The sequence below is a fragment of the Thamnophis elegans genome, chromosome 5 (genome assembly GCF_009769535.1).
Source record: "Thamnophis elegans isolate rThaEle1 chromosome 5, rThaEle1.pri, whole genome shotgun sequence".
In the NCBI taxonomy this organism is placed as follows: domain Eukaryota; kingdom Metazoa; phylum Chordata; class Lepidosauria; order Squamata; family Colubridae; genus Thamnophis; species Thamnophis elegans.
Genome location: NC_045545.1, coordinates 61,216,221 through 61,226,824, shown reverse-complemented (window position 1 = coordinate 61,226,824; position 10,604 = coordinate 61,216,221). Strand labels below are relative to the sequence as shown.

At 36.5% G+C, this 10,604-nt stretch overlaps 1 protein-coding gene and 1 long non-coding RNA gene across 2 annotated transcripts in view; one reads left to right on the top strand and one right to left on the bottom strand.

The window, feature by feature from the left end:
* Positions 1 to 747: 747 nt before the first annotated feature.
* LOC116508977 lies at positions 748 to 6,688 on the bottom strand. The gene is made up of 2 exons (XR_004255448.1): positions 6,558 to 6,688; positions 748 to 4,410 (listed from the first exon to the last, which is right to left on the bottom strand). It is a non-coding gene; the product is annotated as an uncharacterized LOC116508977 (long non-coding RNA).
* Positions 6,689 to 6,793: 105 nt separating this feature from the next.
* The window catches only part of PHTF1 (putative homeodomain transcription factor 1), a 39,757-nt gene continuing 35,946 nt past the window's right edge, over positions 6,794 to 10,604 (top strand). Inside the window, 1 exon segment of the mRNA XM_032217847.1 lies at positions 6,794 to 6,878. The gene's annotated coding sequence lies outside the window, so the exon portion shown is untranslated.

Sequence of the window (10,604 nt, the reverse complement as noted above, 5' to 3'; positions counted from 1 at the left end):
ACTCCCAGAATTCCTCCTCTCACTCTTCATCCTGATGATGTGCGGACGGGCGGGGAGAGAAAGCTGGAACCAGTTCTAAACGGCACTAGATTTGTGGAACCTCTCCTATAGAAGAGGTTAGAACTGGCAGGAACCCACTTCTGGTACTCTGGCTTTTTACATTTTTTTACAGTTTTCCAGAAGAATTTTCAAAAGCTGTAGCTGGCTGTCCTAAGTAAAATTCTTCATAGATAATATGGGCTTCAGTAATTCATTTATGTTTCACCAACTCCATATTTTTGCATTTTTCTTCCACTAATTTTCCTCGTCTTCCAAACATCAATTACCCCAGAGTTAAAGTGATATAAATAACAAATACAATGCCAGAATTGTCACTTGGATATTTCAACTGCATTAAGTTGCACTGTGTACTGTATGATCACTCAGGAGTTGGATTTAAAAAATAATTGAATGAAAAACTGTTTATTACTTCACATCCTGTTTTGAAATATACATTAGAAAATTGTTTCAAATTCTACAATCTAGTAATGGACATTAGAAAAAGACATAGAGTAAGATGAAAATAGTAGTTGGAATCTCAACTTGCTCCTTTGAGAGCAGAATCAGGTTTTTCTATTGGCAGAGGGAACCAGGATTCAGAGAACGCATTCAGCTAGAGGAAAAATGTTTCCCAACTCTCCAGAGCACTTCTTCATTAGAGGAGGGGAGGAAAAGAATTGGCAAAAATTACCAATACCCATTTTTTTCCCCAATGTGAACTCTATTGTGCACAGTTCTGGATCCAGTTCAATAACCTTAAAGGGTTTTTTGTGTCCATCACATTACAGCAATAGGCTTACAAGCCTTTTTTAATTAAGAAACAACCTACTAAAGGTATGTGAAATGAGCATTCATGACTTTTGTCATTCATGAAAGATTAAGAAGATTAAATGAATGATTCTGAAGCAGCATCTCGCATTTTTCCAACTCAAAAGTTTTGTGTCAAATTTTATGGTATTATGTATTCACCGACTTACATTTCAACCATCAAATTTATTTTCAGTCACCTATTTTAATTTAATAATATCATCTTTACTGCAATTACTTTGGCCACATCTTTACAATAGTAAGTATGAATTGTCACTATTACTGCATTCCCTAGCAAATACCAAAGAAGTCTGAGCATGAATTTTGGTGTATCTGCCAGGACTCTGCTTATTTCTCTTTATGCCTGTAGCTCACCTCATACTGCTAGACTGTTTTTCCTAGAAACTCCTGAGATTCAGAATTTAAGCTTTTCCAGGAGTAGGAAGAAGGCTCAGTCAGAAAGCCTGAATGCATGCATCGCACTCTGGCTCAGTGGTTTAGATTCTTCTTATAGGAATAGTTAATCAAAAGCACTATAACTGATGTACCAATCCATGTATATTCTAGAGTAGAAAGACCAATACAAACACTTGAGTGAAAAATAATCAAAATGGACCTGACAAAGTGAGTGACAGAATGGTTTATCTTAATGATTTTGTTTGAGAACATAATATTTGCTCTTGAAGTAGAAAAGAGATGGAAATTAATGTCTCAGGAAGATGTTGGGAGTGATTTGTGCTGATGTGATGAATTCAAAAAATGATCTTGCCAGAGTAATTGATACTTTAATGCTTTGCAAAGAGATTTCACTTGAACATGACAAGAAATCTTATTTTATAAATTGCAAAATATGTGGACATTATATAATTACAAATCAAATGAAGATTAAAGGCAGAAAAATCTTTACATTTATTTATTAGTAGTGGACAATTTGGGAATACATTTTCTAATCTATATAATGGTTTTAATACTAGTTAAGCATTCATTATATTCTGCCTTTTAAATGCCATTAGCAGATCCACAAAGGTTCTTATTTAAAGATCCTGAGCAGCTCTAAGTTGAAAGCTGGGAAATTTTTTTTTCTTTTACTAAAATCTATTTCTGTTTAAATACCAATGAAAATAATATGTATCAAGAAAGGTTGTATTGGGCTACTGATTCATTTAGCAAATCATAAAAGCAAAATTAACATTTAAGTGAACTAAATATTTCACATCCTCCTTCACATATTTCTGAACATGAAGTAATGTGTATACAATGGATATGTTCTCTTCCATGAAGATGGAACATATGGAGTTGTCATGTGAAATTAGAAATACTTCCAGTACAACATTTTTACCATATAATAAAAGGGCTCGTTAGCTGTTTTCCTATTTTGAGGGCATAACATTTGCTCAGAGACAAGAAAGTTTATAGGCAGAGCCCCAAGATGCATATAACTTTTTTTTTCTCATGCTGCCATTCATATGCTTGGAATTTATTCTGGGTGGTGAATTATCTTCACTTGTGGCACAATCCAGCCAAAGTTAAGCACCTAAAAGTTCCATTTATTTGAATGGGAGATAAGCAGATGCTTAATTCTCCATTGGAATCAGTGGAACTCTAAATGTGTTTACTGTTGGTGGGATAGCACTCTTTATTTCCTTACAAATGCTATTTATAGCCATATTAGTTGTGTTTGAAGGTTGCTATGAATAAGGATATTTATCCTTCAGCTCCTAAAGTTTTGTAATGTGGATAAACTATATGTTGGTCCAATAAACACATTTCCAATAATGTTATGGCCTTCCATTGATATACATAATATTTTAGGACCCAATAGCACATGTAGTTGATAAGGGGCTTCTCTTAATCTAGCACTTTCAATTCTGTCTAAGCAAATACCTATCTTTTCATGTTGTATAAAATAGATTTGTGTAGTGTTTTGTGATTAAATTCAGTTTAGATTGGCAGCTAAGATATTTTTCTGTGGTTTTAATAATCTAAGGTCTTTGCATATAAAGGATATGTACAATTGCCTGGAAGTCTGTTTTTTCTTTTTGTTTTTGTTTGCTTTGTGTGGCCTTAGTATATTTATTGACATTTTAGCAAGTGTTTTTAAAGAAGTTTTTATAATAGTGTAACTGATGGGAAACTTTTATCCCTCTCTGTGAATAATCCTTTGACACAGTGCATTTCTTTCGGTAGGTGACTGTACAAGCGTATCACTGTCAAAGCTATTTGTTTTTAAAAAAGTACAATGGAATGCATAGAATTTTTCCCCTGTAAAGTATTTTTTTAATAAACAGAAGTCTGATTTGTGCTTAATTAAAACGACTCTTTGGTAAAAACCCTGTGCTACAGAATATTGGATAAAATGGAATAAATTGCAAAGGACACCTAGTAGCTTTTGAGTAGAAAAGTGAGATTAAGTTACAATAATGAAGTTGGATAAATAAATAAAATAAAATAAGATATAAGCTGCTTCGGGCAAAACTTCTAAATATGGCTTCAAAAGTAATTTGTTTAATGTATGTAGCAAGATTATGTTTGAAATATATAGTACAATTGATTATCAAGATTATATTTCAAACTACCTACTTCTAATCTATGCTTTTCTGAGCATTCTCATGTAAACTGTTTTTAATCTTTACGCCTATTCCTTCTTTTTCTTTAGATAGACAGGTGATTGACTTAAACTTTTATTTCAATAAGGAAAATATTATTTTAGTATTTGAACAGCTTGCATTATTTATTAGATCTAGACCAGTGATGGCAAACCTTTTAGATACCGGGTGCCCAAACCATGCACATGCCTAAACTGAAAGTTGTGTGTGCACCTGTGTAGACATGCACGCCCAGGCATGCATGGACATGCGCAGCAGAGACCTGAAGTCCAGCTGGCCAGTGGGAGACAGGACATCCCAATACTAGCAGCATGGCAAGAGGTAAGATCTTTTCTTTCGTGAACTGTTTCGTCGTTTGCAGGGAAACAGAAGGTCACGAAAGAAACTCCAGAGAGCTGAGCTGGGTGGTGCATGTGCCAGCAGAGAGGGGTCTGTGTGCCATCTCTGGCACGTGTACCATAGGTTGCCATCATGGATCTAGACTGTTTTTACTTTTTCTTGTCCAAAGTCTTTTTCATTCCTGGAAACATTTTAGCATATCCCGATGCTAGATTCAAGGATAACAGGAATACCTATTTTCCCTATAGGCTACTATTAGCAAGGAGAAGGTCTTGACTGGAGATATTTCTATATATTCCTCCATCTCTTCCTTATATAAGATGTGCACATTAAACTGAAGCTTTGTGTTCAATGTTACTGTAGATCCGATATCTTTCAAAGTTTCTAGAAAAAATAAATCCTGAACACAGAAGTGCTTTAAACTGGACTGCTATATCACAAATTGTAAATTTCTGTAGCTCAGTGAAGCAGAGACAAAGGAGATTATGAGAGAATGTTATTCCCTTGATTCTTCTTCTTGCTTAAGAACTGTTTCTTAATCTTGCTAATTTCCAAATGTGCAAAATCCAATTTCCTGAACTCCCCAAACAGCATTGTCACTGCTGAGAATTCTGGGAGTCTGCATATCAAGATGAAAAACACCAGTTAAAGAGTTATTTATGCTATTGTTTATGGAAGCATGGCAAATTGTAAAATGTGTGATGAAATGGATATGAAGCAACATTCTTTCCCACAGCTTCAATACTTATTTAACAATATATAGGCCTTCTTTCCCTCTTTAAAACGTTTCCTAGCATCTCTAATTGTAAATTGTAAGCTAACAAGCTCAAACTGGATGATGATCCATTTTCACCTGAGAACAACTCTAATGTCCAACTCTACAAAAATAGAAGACAGCATATTTTGCTGCATGCTACTTTTATCCATGGTTACTGCTTTCAAGAGACTCCTGGGTAATGAGGCAGGAATTTACTAACAGTAGTTGGTATTTAGAGATGTACTGAGGAGAATATGAAATGGAAAATAGCCTCAGAGCAGTCATTGATATAATAACCGGTAGGGGACAATATAATAAACTCTAATATTACCATCACAGAAGGGATAACAGGCATTTGTAGATATTCTTTTTTGACCTTTTATTATGGAAATCAAAGGAACAGTGAAGGTGGCCCCTCTGGTCTAGTTGTCTGCTCTTCAGTGTGAGATAATCAGTGGGTAAACCTAAATCAGGATTTAATCATGGATGAAGCTGCTATGTATTTTTTTCTTCTTCCATCACTACTTGTTAGACTATTATGTGATGAAGCAAGCTAGGGTTAATGATAATAATCGGTAGGAAGCTTTAAGAATTTATAGGGCCTACATCTGCATTTGTATGGCTGTGACACTGTAGGGATATCACTGTATCTAGTGTTATTATCTACCCTATGGCTTAATGTCTTATAACATCCACATTGAGATTTACCCATCTACAATACTGTGACCTCTGTGACATTAAACATTCAAACTGATACCCCATCCTACACATGCAGCAAGGTAAATTATGGAATTTCTAATTGGAATAGGAGTGCAGATGATGGTGCAGGCAATGGGCTTCAGTGGACACTTCCTGAGTCAGTTTTAGTTTTGTGACAGACATTAAATTGCTGCATGGGTATAACCCCCCCCCCCCTTGAAATATCACCCAGGTATCAGTGCAAACTTCCAGTTGATTTAAATAACAGAGGCAACAAGTGGCTTGACACTATCAACTCTCAGGGGATGGCAATCAATTTTCCTAAGCAGTCACATAAGAAACGATCGGTTGTGGAGGGTTGCTGCTGCTCCACTTGTCATCACTATTGCATGCTGGGCAGGGACAATTAAAGAGCCAAATGTGGCCTACTGGCTTCAAAATGCCCAGGTCTGGCATAAGTGATATTTCCTTCTCCTAGACCAAAGGCGTTGGTTTCCTAGAGAATTTGGAATGATCACACAGATGTAGTTACTTGGCACTCAGAATGAAGGTGAATCTACTCATCTCTTATGCCAGCAAAAATAGTGAAGTGTGCAATGGAGTCTCTGCCTGCATTGCAACTTTCTAGAACAGGCTGGAATGGTTAGAATGGGACTAAAAATAGGCATATTGAAATGGAATTCCCACCACCTTGAGAAAAAGGAGAGCCATATTGGTTGTTACTATTTGCTTTTTCCAGCTTTTAAGTTTTAAAGATATGAACAGGATCTGAGACAGCAAAGGGATATCAGCTGTTTAATCAATTTTGCCTCTTCCAATTAACTGGGATTGAATTAGGGAAGTGCTCAACGGGTCTTGGCTCAGATGATTTATTTTCCCAATAAAAGTAAAAGACTTATTGAGATTTTGCAGAAAATATAGTCTAAAATTGTATGAACATTCGCTTTTGGGAAATGAAAGAAGAAACTTGATCATTTGTTAGCTTAATTGGTGTTTGAAATATTTCCTACTCCCCCACCCACGTCCCCTTCTTCTTTGTATGGAATACGGACTTTTTAAACCTGAGAATGGTTTGCAAGCTTTACATTTGTATGGCTAACTCCATAAAATCCTTACCTGCATCTATCTATACCTCTATCGACGAAAAGTTCCCAAACCCTTATTTATGTCTTTATTAACAGATTTTAGCCTGTCACATTAAATTTTTGCTCCAGGCATAGCCTGGATTCGAAACCAAATTCAAACTCCTATTACATCTAAAAGCGTTTTGGTGTTTTTTTTATTATTTTATCGTTAAATAAAACTCCTACCCTTTCGCGGAGAACAGAGTGCCTCCTCGCCGTTCTCTGTATTCGATACAAGGCGAATCTAATCTGCCTCGTTAACTCCCAAAGAATGCGCCGCCCTAAGCGGTAGCTCAGGCTTTTCCTCCGGATCACATCTCAAATTCGGTGCTTGATTGCTTTCGCCTCTTTTCCGTAAACGAAATACTGTACCGAAAAGGCGCATCGGTAGATGCGACGCTTGATTGATACTGCCTGTCATAACAGGATGGTCCAGAGAAATACGGACGCGATTCTCTCTCTCTCTCCCTCTCTCCCCATCTCTCCAGTCGCCTTTTTTTGGGAACGGTAAGAAAGAGACCGAACGGTAGCGCCTGAAACTACGCGCTCTTGGGACGTTTGTGGATTAAAGATAGAAGGGGCATTTGAGGAGTCTGAAGCCAGAGCCGATACAGGAAAAGATTGAGGTTTGGAGGGCAGGGATGAACTACTAAAGGACAGAAAGGGGTTACAATTCCTTTAAAACAACCTTCCTTGAAAGGGAAGATTTAAAGCAGCGTTTCCCAGCCTTGGCAACTTGAAGATGTCTGGACTTGGGGAATTCTGGGAGTTGAAGTTCAGACATCTTCAAATTGCCAAGGCTGGGAAAAACTGTTTTAAAGGAATTGAGCCAGTGAGGAAAACCAGAAGTTGAGGAATTTAGGATTGTGGGTCACTGAACAAGCAAGAGGGCTAGTTGATTTATGGGGTCAACATGCCTCTGGTAGATCTTCAGATGTGGCCTAAGAAATGCTTGATGTGGCAAGTGAGTATATTCATTGATGCTGTGATGAGACTTCATTAAATGGGCGGCTGAATTGAAAACTATACGTTAATTTCCAATGCACAAAACTCCCTTGAGATAGAATGCATGAAAGGTCATTCTGGATTTGATTTGGGAGTCTTCCACCATCCTTCACACTTAGCAGCTGCAAGTCATAGGTGAAATATGTGAGCTTACCCTGATTTACCTCCTTTTGTATTTTAAATTTATATGCTTATCTTCAAATTGTTAAAAGTGATAGCATATTGAAAGCCAAAGAAACAAGATAATTTCCCTCAAATATGCAGGTTTCCTTTCACTAGGGTATGCGAACCAGTGCTTAGAAACCTGTTTAGTTGTCTGTTTGATTTTGGGCATCTTCACTAAGAGTACTTTGATATGCATTTTTGCTGATATGTGCTTATTCTTGACCCATAGATAGGAACTGTCTTCCAAGTTATTAAATTCCTCTAATACATTTATGACCATTTAATGACTGATCTTGGACATGTTTGGAAGAGTGATGGAACTGATTTTTTTGCTCTTTTACTCTTACTTATTAAACATATTAATTCATTATAGCTAGCACCCATAACAGTGATGAAGGGGACACAAATATATTTATATATCCAAATTGAAGTGATTTGCTACCCATTTTTTCTCTTTCAAAGAACTGTTTTTACTGATTAAGTTAATATTTGTATAATAAAATATTCTATGGCCCATGCACACATTCAATTTTTCAGCAACTACGATTAGAAGAAAAGGATTTACAGGGATAGTTGCATACAGTTAAAACTGCAGCCTTCCAAAGACAAAGATTAAGTGTAGAATTTTACTTTAATATACCAGCCTCTCTTAAGATTATTATGTAAGTTAATCAGCCTATTTAGAGCATCAGTATCTGTGCATTTTGATGATTACAAATCTGATTGGCTTAAAATGAGATTCTGGTTTATGAAGTTCTTTGAACCTGTTTAAATGTGACATAAAGACTTATGTTATCAATTGTAAAATTAACTGAGCAAAAGACCTATCGATTTACAGTAATATCGATTACAAATTAGCAATTTGTAATTTATTGTTTGACCTGACTTTTGCCCACACACACTTGGCATTTTTCAACTTTCACCCCAGCTACACTCATGGTTCTCCCTAGCTTAAAAATGCTACCATTATACTATTGTATTCAAAGGTAAGTGCAAAACTTTTTCTCCAGAAGTTAATAAAATGTTATGCATATCTTTAGCAGCCATATAGTCTTATTTGAATTGCTACCCTCCCACCTGCTTCTCTACTATGATATGGAAATAATAGAATTCTGCTACCTACAAATGTTGAATTATTCAGAATTGTAAATTAATGTCCACATTAATTTTCACAATACATATTCACAGCTCCCCCCCACACACACATACAGCAAATGACATAATGAAAGCAGGTAAAACAAGTGTATCAGTTTGGTCTATAGACATCCAGATTGGTCATAACAAGTTTTATTCACTCTCAGCCTATCATACTTGTTAGGATTAATCTGTTAAAATGCATAATTGTTGAGAGAGCCATTTATGTTTAAAGTTCCTTAGAGAAGAGTATGAAAATAAATTACAGCAAAGTGGAAACTAATCAAAGAGAGAAGCAACTTAGAACTAAGGAGAAGTTTCCTGACAGTTAGAACTGTCAGTGGAACAACTTGGCTGCAGAAGTTGTGAATGCTCCAACACTGGAAGTTTTTAAAAAGTTGTTGGATAACCATTTGTCTGAAGTGGTGTAGGGTTTCTTGCCTAGGCAGAAGGTTGGACTAGAAGACCTCCAAGGTCTCTTCCAACTCTGTTATTCTAAAATCAGATACAACACAGAGACAAACCATCAATGGCTTTTCTAACAATAACATGAGATTGGTGAAGAGTTTTAAATATATCAGCAATGCTAGCGACAAGAATACATTTATAAACATTAGTAAATTGCAATATTGTAAAAAGTAATTCTCATTTCTACTCTAGATAGTGGGCAAGCATTTTTGGTTGTTTTCCCCCCACAAAAAGATGGCCATTATTGTGGGCAAGTCAAATCATCTGAGTAGTTATAATATAAACTAATATTAAAATTCCCATCTTCCGGGTGGTGACGTCAGGACGAGTGTGGGGAAGAAATCAGGGCTCTGACTTCTTATCACAATCTACATGTTTGAAGGACCCCTGCAGGGGTACGCTGATCTTGGAGAGAGATGCAGAAGAGTAGGGAAACCCTAGGACTAACGAGGGGGAGGGCAACTGCCCACTATGATATGGGGATACCCTTTTAATCCGGCGTGTTGTTTCAATGGCGGACTTGAAGTCTCGACAAACTTATCTAAAAAGGGAAGGAAGAATTTAATCAATCTGTTGTGTCATCAAGTGGATTAGTGGATTGGCTTGCGAGTGGAAACAGTGGTGAGTGTTGGCAGAAAAGAAAGATCGCAAAGAAGAACGGGCAAAGCAGTGAGTCTCTAGAGATCGGGTGAGAGCCCTATAACTGAGCAACCACCTATAGGAATGAGAGCGGCAGATTTTTAGAGGCAAAGACCGACCTGGAAGAACTAATTGGCATAAGTGAGCGATCGGAGGGGAGACAACAAGAAAGAGCACGAACTGATTCTAAGACATACAGACATACAGACTCAAGTGGTGGAAAATAAACCAAGAAAGAAGGAGGACTTGGAGAACGGTGGTGTGCTTGGGGGTGGTGGCTGACAGATAGCAGTTAGGAAAAAGAAGAGGACAACGAAACGGAAGGGGAAGGCTGATGCAACAGCTGTGCTGAAATTAACTAGAACTATGTAGAACAGAAGAGCGTGGACAATTTTGCAAAGACTGAAAAGAAAAGTAATTCAACCCAGAACTTAAAAAAAAAGTAAAAGAAAAGGTGTTGAATGAATTGACTGTATTAATAGTTTAGTGAAATAAGTTACAATTGTATATAATATTTATAATACCTATAAACAAATACTCAAATCTATATAGTTATAAACAAGTAAGTGAAAAGCTTGTGGATATCTTTATACATATGTCTATGGCTATAAATATCTATTTGAATTAATTGCAGTAATTACACTAAGGATATAATGAAATAATTGCATTCTTAAGCTATAGCACTGTTGGTATAAATGAATACTGAGTACTGAGAGAGAGAGAGAGACAGACAGACAGACAGACAGACTGACAGACATTATTTAAGTTGCTTATACTGCTTTAGGACTACTGTTTGTGGATTATTATAGATAGAACAAGCTA